The sequence below is a fragment of the Panthera pardus genome, unplaced genomic scaffold, assembly GCF_024362965.1.
Source record: "Panthera pardus isolate Hobbes unplaced genomic scaffold, ASM2436296v1 HiC_scaffold_27, whole genome shotgun sequence".
NCBI lineage: Eukaryota > Metazoa > Chordata > Mammalia > Carnivora > Felidae > Panthera > Panthera pardus.
The window spans coordinates 70,339,075-70,355,783 of NW_026526843.1; positions in this window are offsets into that span (position 1 = coordinate 70,339,075).

The window sequence follows — 16,709 nt, forward strand, 5'->3', positions numbered from 1 at the left end:
CTTTACCCAGTCCTGCTCCTGGATCCTTAGAGAACACATTGGACGTGCCAGGCCTCTTAAACACAGGGAATAAAATACCCTTGGAGGAACATCCCAAACAGAGCAAACATTTGAACAACCCAAGGAGCACAGGGAAGGGTAGCTGCTTCCTCATCTCTCCAGCCCTCCTAGCTCTAACCTCTCATCAGCCTGTGAGCTAACTTCCTACATCCCACCCTACCATGAAGGCTAAAGAATCAGGTCCTGGACTTTCTTGACTGATAAACACAGGCCTACTGGTGGAGAGTCCATGAGCCCCCGAGGGCATCCTGAGGCTGGACCCAGCTGCCCAGATAATGACTGGCAGATATATGGCACCCAGGCCCACCAGCCTCAAGCTGCCCCTTAGCCAACCCAGCCAGTATTTCTGACATTGAAACCTCCGCTCCCCACTCACAACTTAGCCCAAACTTGGCTTAGAGACCTTCCTTCCTATCTACAGTTAGGAGGGCCCCAGTGCCTGGGCTCAGTGTACCTCCCAGTGAGGGCCTAGTTTCCTTCTAAGCTGTTAGTCTGCACCTAGCCTCCCCTATCCTGCCCCCACCATGCCTCCACCTCCCCAGAGGGCTGCCTAACTTGGGATTGGGGTAAGACCTCAATTACAGAACCACCCGGCATCTTCCTTACAGGAAGCCACCTTCTCAGGGGAACATGAATTTCCTTGGCCTGGATTGTTTTTCTTTTACAGACTCTCTCTAGGACACAAAGTAGAGCCTATAGTGGCACCTAATCTCAAGAGGAATTTTCTTCCTTGGGCTGGTGTCCTAGGAAGAGGTGGGGAAGTCAGGAAGCTGGGGGCTTCTGAACTAAGAGTGCCACAGGGGATTAGGGCTCTGAAGACATAGGAGGGAGAAGATAGGATTTCAGATTTGGGGAAATGAGGCTGTTGAATCACAGGGATAGAGTCCCTAAGGAAATACTTCCCTCTCCCTGGTAGCCTCCCTATTCCTCAATCTCTGTCGACCTCCAGTGGCCAGCCCAGTGTTTGCATTCCAAATGCTGACCTAGCACTAAACCTGGCCAGTTACAGCCCAACAGGAAGTAGGGGACACTGCCAGCTTTGGGTGCTGGCCTGGGCTGAGCTAAGCCAAGAACATCCTTTCTTCTCCTCCCCATCTTCCCTTTCAGTACTGTAAATCCGATCTCTCCAGGCCTATATCAGCACCCAGCTCCTCTGGGCAGCTTTCCTGGAAGGTTCTAGAAAACAAGTCTGTTTCTTCCTTTGAACTCCATATCATGACTGTACTTCCTATGATTGGCACTTGAATTGCCATTATTTGTATACCTCCTAGCTCTCCCACTACATACTAACCTGGGGCAGAAATCACTGACTGCTTCTCCTTTATCTTCTACGTGAAGCCAAGCATAAGGATGGGCATACAGGAGGTGTGCAGTGTTAATGGTGATGATGTTGATGATGATGGTGGTGGTAGTGGTGATGTGGTGATATTGGTGACAGCTGCCATCTACTGAGTACCTACTACATTCCACACACTTTGTATTCATTTTCTCATTCAAAAGTCATTTTATATAGAGACCAGGAAACTGGCGTTATGAGAAGCCAATTGACTTAAATAATGCCTTACATCTAGTAAGACTGGCAGACTCCAAGGCTTTATGTGGATCTCTCTGGCTCCAAACTATAGGTATCCCCATCTCCTACATGCCATACACTGTCTTTACCCCTGGAAGGGACATGGGGATGACTATGATTTAGTCCCTGACAACATGGCATGATATGGGCCACAGCAAAGATGATATGCTCCACAGAGCATGGAGGAACTAGCTCTACATCTTTCCAATTTTTCTCTAGTTTGCTCATTTGACAGAACAGATTGCCAAGCCCAGATGGGAACTCTCCCAGGTCCCATCACACAAGGAGACTGGGGCCACCTAGGAGACTTCTACAGACAGTGAGGGCTTGACAAAGTCAAGAATCCAGCAGCACAGAGGAAGAGTCCATCAGAGATTGCTGTTGGTAGAATAAATACCCAGACCCTCCCATGAACAACATGGGTCTGTTAAATTCACAAGCACTGCTGGGACTTCTCTGGGAGCCTGGCAGGTGCTGGAATCTGAGGTTTAAAGAGATGAGAGAGACATGTGACTTACTTCCCCTCTCTCCATGCTGAGCCCAGTTAGCTAACAGTGCCAGGCCAACAAGCACTATTGAGTAGAGCACCCATTGATCTGAACCTGAGCCATTTGCCTTTCTCTAGCCTGGTGACCTTAGAGGAAACCCACTCTCGCCCTCTCTCTTTCCCCAAGTAAACTCTTCATCTGAGACTCTTTCAGTCACTCTATTTTTAGTAGTCCTTGGTGCAAAGAGTACCTGTTTGAGTTGGAAAGGAAAAAAGCCCATTTTGGGGGGTCAGAGGCAGTTCAAACTACACTTCCCTGGCCTGCCCCACTACTAGGGTTCTAACAAGGCCGTGGCTTAGAGTTGACAACCTTGGAAAGTAGGATGCTTAGTTTCCCAGGCACATTCTACAAGGGGCAGAACTTGCAGGTTTCATGCTGGACTTTCCATGGACAGTTTATTAAGGGATTTCTATGGCCAAAGTGGCTGAGTGGTAACACCTGCTTTTAAAAATGTCCAGTCTGAAAAGACCAGAGCCAAGAAATAAAGCACAGGCCTTGCCTCTGAACTCTATTTTCCCCCCCTCACATTTGTGCAAAACACAAGTGCTTCCTGTAAGAAATCTCAGCCCTGCTAGCAGGGCCTCCCAGGGCCACTGCTGGGCAGAAGCACTGTGATCGTCCTCTAGAAGCGTATGTGCCCTCACCAGGCAACCCACCTTCCATCAGCAGCAAACAACCTCATTCCCAGCCTTAGCTGGTTGCTAAGACTTATGGGTGTGCATGTACCTCACCACACAAGATGTTTGCACTCCAGGAGCTCATTAGGGAAGTTGGACTCACACACTGCCACCTAGCACATAGCAAAACTTATACTTCTGGAAATAATGACTCCAGGAGCCTTGACTGAAGGCATGCAGCCTAGCAATCTATCCTGGCACCCTAAATGATCCCAGGGATGAAATCAAACCCCAGGTCAGTGGTGTTAAAATGGGAATTGTGGGGACACACATCATCACACACAAATCAACAGACCACAATGGATGGGGCAATGGTGTCACACAGTATTGGCTGGCCTAATGGAGTTCACCATGAGGGAATGGGAGCCCAAATCATAGAGCTGTTGTGAGGGTTAAATGGATAATATATGTGAAATATTTATACAGCATGTGCCATAGATGTGTTAGCCCTTATTAATTGTCTTTTTGCCCTCTTCAAATATTTATTAGCCAATTTGTATTTCTTCTCAGCTTTACATATCCCTCTCCTTTGCCTTTGTGGTTTTCTTCTTATTAAGTTGTAAGAATAATTTATCTGTTAAGAATACTAAGTATTTGGGGTGCCTGGGTGGTGCAGTTGGTTGAGCATCCAACTCTTGATCTTGGCTCAGGTCATGATCTCACAGTTCATGAGTTTGAGCCCCACGTCGGGATGTGTGCTGATGGTGTGGAGCCTGCTTAAGATTCTGTCTTTCCTTCTTTCTGCCCCTCCCCCCACCTCTCAAAATAAATAAACTTAAAAAAAAGAATATCAATTATTTGTTGAAACTCTCTTGGACTTGGACCCCAAATTATTTTTATTATGTTTTTGATTTTCAGATTATTCCTTATTACAGCTTTGTTGAGAAATAATTTGCAAACCATAAAATTCACTCCTTTAAAATGTACAAATCAGTACATTTTAGTATATTTGTATAGTTGTGAAAACATCATTATTATCTAATTTCACAAAATTTAATCATGCCCCAAGTACCATATCCATTAGCACCCATTCCCCACTCCCCATTCCTTTCTTCCCCTGCCCCTGGCAACTAATAATCTATTTTCTGTCTTGGTGGATTTGCCTATTCTAAACATTTCATATAAATGGAGTCATACAATGTGCCATATTTTGTGACTGGCTTCTTTCATGTAGCCAGTTTTTGAGGTTTGTCAATGTTGTAGTACATTGCCACATAATATTTCATTGCATGGATATACCACACAATTTTTTGGCATTCATCAGTTGAACATTTGGGTTGTTTCTACTCTTTAGATACTATGAATAATGCTGCTATGAACATTCGTGCACAAAATTTTGTGTGGACATATATTTACATTTTTCTTGCTTACATATACCTGGAAGTGGAATTGCTGAGTCATGTGGTAATTCTATAACTGTTTTAGGAACTGCCATATTGTTTTCTGAAGCAACTGTACCATTTTACATTCTCACCAACAATATATGAAGGTTTCAATTTCTCCACATCCTCCCCAACATTTATTTCCTTTCTTTGTGATTACAGTTATCTTAGTGGGTGTGAAGTGGTATCTCACTGTGGTTTTGATTTCTCTGATAACTGGAGATGTTGAGAACATTTTCATGTGCTTAAAGCACATTTTTGTTATTTTGATGAAGTACAATTTATCATTTTTTTCTTTTGTTGCTTATGTTTTTGGCATCACATCAAGAAACCACTGTATGACCCAAGGTCTCAAAGATTTACTCCAAAATTACTTCTAAGAGTTGTATAGTTTTACATCTTACATTTAGATTGATCCATTTTGAGTTCATTTTAGTGTTTGGTATGTTTTAGGGTTCCAACTTCATTTTTTTTTCTGGATATGCAGGTATCCTAGCACTTTTGTTGAAAAGACTTTTATTTATTTATTTTTATTTAGATTCAATTTTGTTACTGTATAGTGTAGTATTTGTTTCAGGAGTAGAATTTAGTGGTTCATTATTTGCATACAACACCCAGTGTTCATCCCAACAAGTGCGCTTTTCAATGCCCATCACTCATTAAGCCATCCCAGCTACCTCCCCTCCATCAACCTTCAGTTTGTTTTCTGTATTTAAGAGTCTCTTATGGTTTGCCTCCCTCTGTTTTTATTTTATTTTATTTTTCCTCACATTCCCCATGTTCATCTGTTTTGTTTCTTAAATTCCACATTAGAGTGAAATAATATATTTGTCTTTCTCTGATTTATTTCACTTAGCGTAATACACTCTAACTCTAACCATGTTGTTGCAAATGGCAAGATTTCATTCTTTGTGATCCTTTAGTAATATTCATGTACATATGAATATATGTATTGTATGTATGTATATATTTATATATATATGTATATTCACTTTATCCATTCATCAGCCGATGGGCATTTGGGCTCTTTCCATAGTTTGGCTATTGTTGATAGCACTGCTATAAACATTGGGGTGCATGTGCCCCTTCAATTCAGCATTTTTGTATACTTTGGATAAGTACCTAGTAGTGCAATTGCTGGTTCATAGGGTAGTTCTATTCTATTTTTAACCTTTTTAGGGACCTCAATACTGTTTTCCAGAGTGGATGCATCAGTTTACATTCCCACCAACAGTGCAAAAGAGTTCCCCTTTCTCCACATCCTTGCCAACATCTGTTGTTTCCTGAGTTGTTAATTTTAGCCATCTGACAAGTGTGAGGTGGTATCTCATTGTATTTTGATTTGTAGTTCTCTGATGACAAGTGATGTTGAGTATCTTGAAAAGAGTTTTCTTTTGCCATTCAGTTGTCCTGGCACCCTTGCTGAAAATCAATTGACCATACATGTGAATATTTATTTTATCATATCCCATTGATCTGTATGCTTATTCTTGTGCCCATATGATACTGTCTTGATTACTATAGCTTTGTAGTAAGTTTTGAAGTTGGAAAGCATGAATCTTCTAACTTTGTTTCTCTCTTTCAATATTGTTTTGCTTATTCAGGGTCCATAGCATTCCATATGGATTTTAAGATCTGCTTGTCAAATCTGCAAAACAAAGCCAGCTGGGATTTTCATAGGGATTCCACTGAAACAGTACATCAATTTAAGAATTAAACTTACAATATTAAGTTTTCCATTAAGTTATAAACACAAAGTATGACTTTCCACCTATTTAGGTCTTCTTTAATTTCTGACAATAACAATTTGTGGTTTTCAGACTATAACCCTTTCACTTCTTTTGTTAACTTTACTAGTATTTTATTCTTTTGATGTTATCATAAATGAGATTATTTTTTAAATTTTATTTCAGATTGTTCATTGATGGTATATAGAAATACACATTTTTGTACATCGATCTTGTATCCTGCAACTTTGTTTAATTCATTTATTACTTTTATAGGGTTTCAGTAGATTTGTTATGCTTTTTTATACATAAGATTATGTACTCTGTAAATAGAGATAAATGTTTACTTTTTCTTTTGTTATCTAGATATCTTTTATTTATTTTTCTTTCCATATTTCCTTGGCTAGAACCTCCAGTAAAATGTTGAAAAGAAGTGGCAAAAGCAGACATCCTTGTCTTGTTTCTGAACTTCGGGAAGAACTCAATCTTTCACCATTAAATAGAATGTTAATTGTGAGTTTTTTTGGTAGATGCCCTTTATCTGGTTGAAAAAAGTTCCCTTCTCATCCTAGTGTATTGAGTTCTGTGCATTTTATTTATTATGAAAGGATAATAAATTTTATCAAGCACTTCTTGTGTATCTATGGAGAAGATCATGTAGTTTTTGTCCTTAATTAATATGGGTGTTAAATAAACCTTTTATTCCAGGAGGAAGTTCCACTGGTTTATAGTGCTTAATCATTTTTATTTATATGTTACTGGATATGGGTTGGTCCATTGTTTTCTTATGATGTCTTTGTCTAGTTCTAATATCAGTAACATTTATTTCATTGGGTGAGTTGAAAAGTATTCCCTTCTTGTATTAGGATTCTACAAAGAAATAGAACCAATATTGTATATTTACTAATTGACTTTTTCACTTATGCAGTCATGAAGGCTGGCAAGCCCAAAATCTGCAGAGCTGGTGTCCCAGTTCAAAGGCCTTCAAGCAGGAAGAGATGATGTTCTAGTTTGAAGGCTGGCAGGTAGGAAAATTCTTTTATTGGGGATAAAATCAAGTAATATTGGGGAGATAAGCCCTTTATTCTATTTAGGCCTTCAAGTGATTAGATGAGGTCCACCCACATTATGGAAGGCAATCTGCTTTACTCAGTCTAATGATTTAAATGTTAATCTCATCCAAAAACACCTTCACAGACATTCCCAGAATAATGTTTGACCAAATATCTAGGCACTCCATGACCCAATAAAGCTGGCACATAAAACTATCTGTCACAAGCCTACCCTTTATCAGTTTGGCACCCATATCCATCTTCTTAAACCATATTTAAACTCCAAATATAAAGACAACAATGAGGTTATTGACAATTCCACCAGCACGATAAAATTATCCTGCCTACAACCAAAAGCACACTAACACCTTTCCCAGATGAGAGGGTGAAGTCCTTGAGTGATATTTACTCTCACCATAATATCCTCATAACTTAAATAATATGATGTAAATTTATAATACTGATACTCAAATCTTCCTCTACCTTTCTCTTGTCATTGAATTTAGAATGCACCCAGGTAATCCAAGATGCTCTCTTCATCTCAAGCTCATTAACTTACTCATACTTGCAGAGATAGATTCTTTTTCCAAATAAGGTAACATTTGTAGTTTACATAGTATTAGGGCATGGGCATATGTTTTTGGTGGCTACCATTCAGGCCAGTACAGTGGATAAAGGGATGGAGGGAATGGGGTGAAGAGCAAGGTTCAGAGAAGGTATAAGGAGGGACTGTCATGTTGTGTTTGACTCAGGGACCTTCATCACCATCACAAACATTTATTGTGTGATTACATGTACCAAGCTCCATGCTAAGTCCTTTATGTACATTATATCATTAAAGTGGTTCAACCCTCTGAGTTGTTACTTTTACTATCCCCATTTGCCAAGGAGGAAGCTGTGGTACAAAGAAGTTAAGCAACTTGACCATGCTCACATAGCCAGGAAATGGTGAGCCTGCTTACTAGCCATCTGACTTCAAATCCAGTATCCCTAATCACAATGCTGAGCTTCCCCCTCAGCCAGGCCTGGGAATTGGGATTCAAGGCACTTGCCATGGTTTTATAAGCATCCTCATATGATTTTTGGGAGCCTGGGCTCTGAGATTGAGTAGGCTTGAGTTTCCATTCTTTCTCTGTCCCTTATTACTTATGTGATCTCCCTGAGCTTCTGTTGGCCCTATGATAAACTGGGGAGAAATCATTTACTCATGCCCACAGTGTGCCAAGAAAATACACAATTTACACATTGCCCACAATGTGCCAAGAAAATAACACTTACCTATCAGGAAGCTGTGCAGATCGAAGAGTTCATGTGTATAAATATTCTGGCACATACTATAGGTTTAGCAAATAGTGGCTATTATTGTTGTATAGTTACAGTTTTTAGAGAAAGAAAGACAGAGGGGGAAATGACCAAGAGGTCTTACATTTGGAGTGAGACCAGATGGAGTTCCCAAGACCTAGGCTGATTCAAATGCCAGGAAGGCAATAGTACAGTCAGGCAGAGAAAAGCTAGGATCCTTGGCTGGGCTCTGGAGACTGACAGGAGGGCTACAGAATGTCATATCAGCTTGAATTTACATTAGGTGAACACATGAGGGCGTGTGCTCCTCACAACGGGCGGGCTCAGAGACTCCCAGAGAAGCCCCAGGCTCTGGCTCCCTTGTTTCCATCTCAAGGGCAACAAGCCCAGGCCCTGTGACTGAGAAGGAAGCTGATGGAGGGAGAGTGGAGGCATAGGAGTTTAACAGGGTCTTCTCTGGTGCACAAAAGACACCTTATATTGACCCACTGAAAGGAATAAAAGGGAAAGTAGAACCGGTTCAGCATGTTTGGGGGTTGAGTGGAGAGGGAAGAGGTCACAATACAGAGGGTTGAAATTACCTCTTAGCCTCCAGGCTAGGCAGGTAAACAACATCAGTCTATTACACACACACACACACACACACACACACACACACACGCACATACACACACATATGCACACACACAGAAATTATGAGGGAGTCCCAGATTTAGGGAGGGGAGCATGAGTGAGGCATGAGAATGACCAGCCAGGAGCGTTTTGAGTTACACTAGATCTCAGTCTTCATGTTATAATTTTGAAAAATAAAGACAGTAAAGCTTCATGTCTCTATAAGGTTAGCATGTGGACAATGCTAAGCTGATAGTTATAGTGAGAAAGATCTGATGAAATCAAGCCTGTTCTGAGGTTAGGAATCTCAAAGAAGTTCTAGCCTGAATAATATGGTTTAAACTTCAGAATTAGGGAAGCAAGGAATGGTAGCAATATGCACCAGCTTTAGAGTTAGGCACATTCACTGCACACTTGCTAGCACTGTGGCCTTGGGCAAGTTTATAAACTCTTTAATTTGCTCCATCTTTCAAATAGGCATAATAATAATAGTACTACTAGATAAGAGTTAAGTAAGATACTGGGTATAGAAGTGTCTGGCACACAGCACATGCCTAGAAAATGCTGGTTCAGCAGCTATCCATAAGGGAGTCTTGAAAAATAACTTCAGTATGAAGTTTTGGGGACCTTGAGGCAGGTTGTTCTACTTGGGATCAGTAACCTACTGTTGGGAGATAAAACCTATGTAGGATTGGACCTTGTCTAGATAACCTTTAGGAACCTTCCACCCCTGAACAAGGCATTGTGGGAGGTACAAAAAGATCTAGTTCTCATCAGTCAAGTCCCAGCTCAATTGCCACCTCCTTGGAGAAATTTCTCCAACCATCCAGACTAAATTAGTGCCACTCCCCCAACCCTAGTCATTGCCTAGGCCTCTGTCTTGTTTTATTTTCTTTATAACAGTTATCACAGTCTGAAATTACCATTTTCCTTATGTGCTTACTTTCTGGCATGCACACACACAAAAACTCAGTAAAATTTGTTGCTGTTATGTATAAGAAATGGACCCTAGCATCAAAGACCTTATGATACAGGTGTAAGAGTAACTGAGGGCTCATGTGCCAAGGTCAGGAGCTTACTTCCCCCCAAGAGGTATGAGTTCTAGGAATTGTTGGGTCTTGAGTGAGGCTTTGAAGGATGAATAACATTTGAAAAAGTGGAGATAAGTAAGGAGAGAGGAGTTAATGAATGACAACAGCAACAGCAGTTCTCATTTTCTGAACACCACCATGTTAACATACCTGGTTCTCAGACCTGCAGCAGAGCAGTGAGTAAGCCAGAGGAGACCCTGGCTCTGAAATGGCACTCACATCACAGTGAGAGGAGACAGGATCCTTTCAGATAGTAATCAATACTATGGGAAGGAAAATGGAGACAGAGATGGGTGGGTTTCCTTTAGAGGTGGCCATCAGGGGGACTTTGAAAAGGCCATGTCTGAGCTAAGATCAGAATGACTTAAAAAAATCAGGCACACAAATTCCAGTCCACTGTTCTATGCACAAGGCTCATTTCTCCTGCATTCACCTCTTCTCTTTCTCTGTCATCCTCTGATCTTTCCCCAGAGCGTTTTTTTTGCTTCTTCTGGCCATTCTCTACTCCTTTTATTATAAATCAGTCCAGGCTTTCAAAGCCTCTTTCAATTTTCCTTTATTTAGTACCAATTAAACAACACAAAAAGCTCCAAATCAATCCAGAAAACTCAAGCCTCTTAGAAGGAGGAAGAGAATGGGGAAAGACAGTGAATCCTCATGCCTCATTTTTCCCTGTCACACTAGTGATATCAAAATAGAAATAGCAATCTCTCAGGGATGCTGCAGGGATTGTCTTACCTAGTACATAGTAGGTACTTAGAACACGTTAGTTCTCTTCTCTTCCATCCTTCTTGATATTTTCAAGCACTAAGTGTCTATTTTTGTTATATGTTCATCATAGGATAAGTGAAAGACATTGTAAAGTAGAGGAAAAGGAAAGAATAGCAATCACTTTCACAAATTGCCCATAACTCAAGGTTAACAACTATTTAAACTTTTGGTGTATATTTTGTAGGATTTTTCCAGGTTTCCTTCTTTAAAAAAACAGATTTACTGAGATATACTTTGGCTACCATGAAGTCCACCTTTGGAAGTGTGCAATATAATTTCTTAGCATATTCCCAAAGTTGTGTGATAATCATCACTATCTAATTTTAGAACATTTCACCACCCGACAAAGAAACTTTGCACTCATTAGCAGTCACTTCCATTTACCCCCACCTCCTGGCCAGTCCTAACTAACCATTAATTTACTTTCTGTCTTTATATACCTGCCTATTCTGAAATTTTTATAAAAATGAAGTCTCTTGTGTCTGGCTTTACTTAGCATGATTTCAAGGTTCATCCATGTTGTAGTATATATTGATAATTCATTCCTCTGTATGGCCAAATAATATTTTGTTGCATGGATAGCACATTTTGTTTATACATTCTTCAGTTGATAGACACTTGGGTTATTTCCATTTTTGACTGTTATGAATAATGCTACTGTTCAGTTTTTATGCAGGTACATATTTTCATTTTTCTTGAATATTGTATATACCTAGAATTGAACTTTCTGGGTCATGTGGTAACTGTTTAACATTTTGAGGAACTACCAGACTATCAGTGTTTCTTCATAGTTATGGTAATGCTGTAACACAACCACCTGTACTAGCTTTCTGAGACGTCCTTATTCTTTTCCCCTAGTTTCTTAGTAAAATTTATTTTTTCAAGTGTCCTTTTAAAAAATGCATTTGAGAACCATATTATCCTCTCAAAAGATGCAGAGAAAGCATTTGACAAAATACAGCATTCTCTTTTTTTTGATAAAAACCCTCAAGAAAGTAGGGATAGAAGGATCATACCTCAAGATCATAAAAGCCATTATGAATGACCCAACGCTACTATCATCCTCAATGGGGAAAAACTGAGAGCTTTCCCCCTAAGGTCAGGAACAAAACAGGGATGTCCACTCTCGACACTGTTATTCAACATAATATTGGAAGTCTTAGCCTCTGCAATCAGACAACACAAAGAAGTAAAAGGCATCCAAATCGGCCAGGAGGAGGTCAAACTTTCACTCTTCACAGATGACATGATACTCTATATGGAAAACCCAAAAGATTCCACCAAAAAACTGCTAGAACTGATCCATGAATTCAGCAAAGTTGCAGGATATAAAATCAACACACAGAAATCGGTTGCATTCTTATACACCAACAATGAAGCAACAGAAAGAGAAATCAAGGAATCAACCCCATTTACAGTTGCACAAAAAAACATAAAACACCTAAGAATAAATCTAACCAAAGACATGAAAAATCTATACACTGAAAACTATAGAAAGCTTATGAAAGAAATTGAAGAAGATGCCAAAAAATGGAAAAAGATTCCATGCTCCTGGATAGGAAGAACAAATATTGTTAAAATGTCTATACTACCCAAAGCAATCTACATATTCAATGCAATCCTTACCAAAGTAACACCAGCATTCTTCACAGAGCTAGAACAAATAATCCTAAAATTTGTATGGAACCAGAAAAGACCCTGAATAGCCAAAGCAATCTTGAAAAAGAAAACCAGGGAGCCTGGGTGGCTCAGTCGGTTGAGCGTCCAACTTCAACTCAGGTCATGATCTTGCAGTCTGTGAGTTTGAGTCCCGCATCAGGCTCTGTGCTGACAGCTCGGAGCCTGGAGCCTGCTTTGGATTCTGTGTCTCCCTCTCTCTCTGCCCCTCCCCCACTCATGCTCTGTCTCTCTGTCTCTGTCAAAAATAAATAAACATTAATTTTTTTAAAAAGAAAAGAAAACCAAAGCAGGAGGCATCACAGTCCCAGACTTCAAGCTATACTACAAAGCTGTAATCATCAAGACAGTATGGCACTGGCACAAGAGCAGACACTCAGATCAATGGAACAGAATAGAGAACCCAGAAATGTACCCACAAACGTATGGCCAACTAATCTTTGACAAAGCAGGAAAGAATATCCAATGAAATAAAGACAGTCTCTTTAGCAAGTGGTGCTGGGAAAACTGGACAGTGACATGCAGAAGAATGAACCTGGACCACTTTCTTACACCATACACAAAAATAAATTCAAAATGGATGAAAGACCTCAATGTAAGACAGGAAGCCATCAAAATCTTCGAGGAGAAAGCAGGCAAAAACCTCTTTGATCTTGGTCACAGCAACTTCTTACTCAACACATCTCCGGAGGCAAGGGAAACAAAAGCAAAAATGAACTACTGGGACCTCATCAAAATAAAAAGCTTCTGCACAGCGAAGGAAACAATCAGCAAAACTAAAAGGCAACCGACAGAATGGGAGAAGATATCTGGAAATGACATATCAGATAAAGGGATATTAGAGTTTCCAAAAATTACTGTAGAAACATTTATTCCTCTCTTTAATTCTGTCCATTTTTGTTTCATATATTTGGGGATCTGAGTTCACTCACATATCCCATTCAGATGGTCTCAACACCACATCACTATCTCAAGGCTATGTCCTTGGGACACCTTATAGGGGCAATAAAGGCAAGCAGAATGCACATTCAAGGTCAGAGGAGTGGGTGAGGAGCCCTGGTTCAGCTCATGGTTCAACCGCTGGTCATGTCTTTTCCATGACATCCCCTAACAATAACCTTAGATTTGGCAGTGGATCCTTGTGGAAGACACAAAAACACAGGAAAAACAATTAAAATAGATAAATTTGAAGTTATCAAAATGAAAATATTTTATGATATAAAAGACATTATCAAGAGAGTGAAAAAACAATCCCAGGATGGAGGAAATATTTGCAGATCACAGGGGACTTACATATAGTATATATAAACAACTCTTAAAACTTGATAATAAATAGGCAATTCAATTTTTAAAAATGGGCAAAATATCTGAGTAGACATTGCTCCAAAGAAGATATACAAATGTCTAATAATTACATGAAAAGTTTCTCAAAATCATTAGTCAACAGTCCAAACCACAATGAGATACCACTTCACAACTACTAGGATGGCTATAATCAAAAAGTCAGATAATAACAAGTGTTGCTGAAGATGTGGAGAAATCAGAAGCCTCATATATTGATTTATGGAATGTAAAATGGTGCAGCCACTTTGGAAAACAGTCTGGCAGTTCCTTGAATGGTTAAACATTGAGCTACCACATGACCTAGCAATTCCAATCCTAGGCATATACTCAAAAGAAATAAAAACACATATTCACACAAAAACTTGTTTATGAATGTTTATAGCAGCATTATTAATAATAGCCAAAAAGTAGAAACAACCCAAATATCTATCAACTGATGAATAAGTAAATTAAATATGCTGTATCTATACAGTGAAAATTTATTTCACAATAAAAAGAAATAAAATTCAGACACATACTACAACACAGATCCACCTTGAAAACATTACATTAAATGAAAGAAGCCAGTCATACAAGGCCATGTATTATAGGAGTCCAATTATATGAAACGTCTGTAGTAGGCAAAAATATAGATACTCCTGGTTGCCAGGAGTTGGAGAAAAGGAGGAAGGGGGAATGACTGGTAATACAGATGCAAGATTTCTTTTTGAGGTTGTGAAAATGTTTTATCACCACAGTCAATAGTTGCACATACACTAAAAACCATTGCATTGTATACTCACTAATGGATGAATTGTATAGTATATGAAGTATAGCTCAATAAAGCTATTCATTTAAAAAAGCTCCACTTAGACAATTTTAAAAAGAAGCTGTGATCCACTCAGGCCAACTCAATTAGTGGAAGTTTCATGTATAGAGCAATAAGGACATAAATATGGGACTTGAAGAGACAGAACCTTTGAATAACCTGGCCTCATGGAGGCTGGAACTGGATTCTAAGCTACTTCAGAGACCTCTGCAGCAGGAGTTTAAATTTTCACTCTTAGCTTCTCTTTTCATTCTTTCTGATCCAATTTTCAATGTTGGGTGCTTGATGATTTTTCTCCAGTTCTCATATCAGAATTCCTTTTGCATAGAATTTTCTGCCAGACCACCTTTAAAGCAGCACCAAGTGCACTGCCCTCTGGTTAGATAGCTAACTTGATTCAACTAATCATGCTCACCTCTTCTCCACCTCACTAAATTCAATTACTTCCTCTTCTCTCCTTTGCTCTCACAGTACTCTGAGCCTCTCTCTATTATAGTCCTAAGCCTCTTGGATTCTGGCCAGTAAGTATGCATTTCTCTCTCAGAAACCTGGTCCAATTCTTCCCTGCTTCTCCCAGGCCATCTAGCACAATCAGGCACAATATGCACACTAAGTCAAAATGCATTCAACACTAATGATAATAGCATTTATCAAGTGTTTACAATATGGCAGGCATTGAGATATTTTCATACATCAACTCATTTAATTTTCACATCAACTTTATAGGGTAAATACTATTATTATCCCCATAATACTGTTGAGGAAATTGTGACTTTAGAGAAGTTATGTATCTCACCCAAGATCACACATCTAGTAAGTGGTAGAGCTAAGAGTTAAACACAGAAGCCTAACTCTTGAGAATTTTCAAATTACATGAAATCCAGAGGACTAATAGTGATGACAGTGAACCAAGCGTCAGAGAGTTCTTTGCAGGCTGGAATAATGAGTTGAGATGGACAAAGTAACAAATTATAGCACCAAATGTAACCTGCAACTAGCTCCACACCTCACCCCCTAATTCAACTATACAAGTCTAAGAAAGGGAAGGTGGGTCTTAGCAGCAGTGAATTTGGAAGCTTTTTGAATTTGCCCCCTTCCCTTTATTCCCTTTAATCCACCATTTGCCAGGTGAGGCTGCAGTCACTTCCACATATGCCCTCCTCTCCATTCTCACTGACTGTCTTAGTCTGAGATACTAACATCCCTTCCTTAGCCCACAGCAAAAGTCTCTTAGATGACCTTGCCTCAAGCCACCACTTTCTCCACACCTAGGGTGAATCTAAAACCCTATCTGGAAGACTTCCCCTTCAAGACTCCCTATCTCTCCCCTTACTAAAATGTGAACCTTTGAGGTAGAGGCCAGATCTTGTTTATCTTTTTGTTTCTCCCCACCATAACCAAAACATACACACAGGCACACACACAGACACACACACACACACACACACACACACACACGTGCGCTGTGCTCAGTGCAGTGCCTGGTGTGATGAATACTTCTTAAATATCCTGGGTCTACCAAAGAGATATTTAAGTTTCTTCACTAAGGATGCTACACAAATGAGGAGAAAGGTCACCTCTTACTATCTGATGAGGCAATATCCTTTCCCTCCTTGCCATGGGTCATCAGCCGCGTTCTCTGGCATATGTAAACCCATCTGATAACCAATTACTGAAATCATCCAAAGGTTCATCCAAGGTCCAGGCATATGTAGATGGCTAGAGAAGCTTGGATGTTTCTACCTCTCAGCAAGAGAGTGGATGAAGATGGCATTCACCAAAGATTTTAATATTCCCCTTTAAGCTTTTCACATCATTTTCATCCTTAAGTATCCTGCAAAGTAAGTAGGGCAGGAGCTTCATATTTCAAATGGGGAAACTGAGGCACAGAGAAAGAACAGGAACTTCCCAGAGTCAGTGAGGCTGCACATGCAATCCCAACTCCAACATGCACACATAGTACCCAGAGCACATTTTGTATACATTAGTGGTGGTGTCTTACTCACATTCATTCATGCCATCCTGATAAATTCAGGGACCTGAGATAGCAGATACAATCTGCACTGGTTAACCAGACTTGTTAGT